Below are 1,866 nucleotides of genomic sequence, written 5' to 3' on the forward strand. Positions count from 1 at the left end.
TAATTTTCACATCTACCCAACTATCATTGAGGAGTGTATTTATATTTGTATTTTGTTTATTTATTGCATTCCACAGATGTTACAACAATGTCCTTTCCCGAATGCAGCATCTCTAAGCATGGTTGGGAATAGATGGGTTCCCTGATGGTACACCGGGCTCTTTCTTTATGAATTTATCCGTTTTACATTGAGAACTATCCAACTGTCTTCAGCTTCCGTCTGAGGCAGCCCCACAGCCTTCCCTCTGGGTCACTGTGGAGTTTGGCCTGTTGATCTCTTCAGTATAATAGTTAGCAGTGCCATCCAGAACACTCAACACTAACGTTCCCATTTAGAGGAAGAGCAAAAGGAGGAAGGAACTTAATGGAAATATCGCTGAACCAAATAGGATCTGTTCTAGCATTTTCTTTCAATGCAAAACAGTGCAAACCTCTTAGCCATTAAGTCGCAGCTTAAGACAAAGTGCTTGAAATTACCTGTCATCACAGATTTTTACTGGTAGAAATAAAAACCCTCACAGTGAATTTTCAACTAACCGTATTGCCACCTAGTGGTCATGGAGGAAAATTAGTGTCATAAAATTGGCAGCAACTTTAGAAATCAAGAAATTATTAATACTGACAATATTAATAATTTGGCCTATTGAGTGTCTACAGTGTTCCTTGACTCTGTGCTCAAGACTGTATGTGGACTATCTAATTTAGTCTCTTGAGGACCACTTCAGTAGATAGTCCATCCCGGTTCCACAAATGAACAAAGGAGGACTTCACAGGTTGGTTAGCATGACATATTTACAGATCTATATAGTTAGCTACATAGATTCAAACCCTATAGTCAAGTCATTCATCGGATGCTGTCAATTGCTTCAAATAAACCTTTGCTTAGACTAAAAGAACATGGTCGATAAACTGAAGCAAATGCACCCTCCCCACCCCCAAATGTTAGCGTTTAAAGGAAATTACAACCCTCGCTTTTCCACATAGGAAATAACCCACAACTCTAATCCTCTCTCAAGCTGATTTTCAATTGTGTGGGGACTTTAAAAAACCACATCTGGCATCTCTGAAACAGAATGGGTTCATTCGTTGGGACAACAAACAGTAGCTGGGCTCGGAAGATGGCTCCGTCATCGAGGTGCTCGGTGCAGTCATAAGCGCCTGAGCTCAGATGCCCAGCACACGTGGGAAAGGATGGCTACTGAGTACTCATCTGAAATCCCAGCACTGGGGTGGGGACTGGAGAATCCCAAGAGCTTTCCCAAATCAGCAAGCTTCGGGCTCAGTGAAAGGCCTCGTCTCAAAAGCTAAGTACCTCAAGAGTGAGGTTCTGCTCTTGGAGAAGTCTGGACTTGAATTCCAAGTGTTCCATACAGTGCAGCTAAACAGCAACTAACGACTCCAGCGGGATCCAAGGTCCCTGATTTCATTGGCACCTGCACTCACCTACGTATTCCCGTACACACGTCAACACACAAATAAGCATTTTTTAACATAAGAGAGAAAATATTTAAGAAAGACACCCAACATCAACCTTGGCTTATCCAAAGACATACACAAGGAAGTACAGAAAGTGTGAGAGAGAGAGAGAGAGAGAGAGAGAGAGAGAGAGAGAGAGAGAGAGAGAGAGAGAGAGAGAGAGAACAGAGACAGAACAGAGAGAGAGCACAGAGAGAATGCGCTCAGAGACAGAGCACACAGAGAGAGCACGCACACAGAGAGCACACACGGGGTGGGGGCGGGGGGAGTTGCTGAACTCTAATGTGCTATGCTCTATACTGGGTGCTAGGAATGCAGTAGAGAACTAAAAACACTGTCCTTTCCTGTGTGGAGCTTAGAATAGAGCAGAAAGGCACACACACACACACAC

This window comes from Rattus rattus, chromosome 2, assembly GCF_011064425.1.
Source record: "Rattus rattus isolate New Zealand chromosome 2, Rrattus_CSIRO_v1, whole genome shotgun sequence".
In the NCBI taxonomy this organism is placed as follows: domain Eukaryota; kingdom Metazoa; phylum Chordata; class Mammalia; order Rodentia; family Muridae; genus Rattus; species Rattus rattus.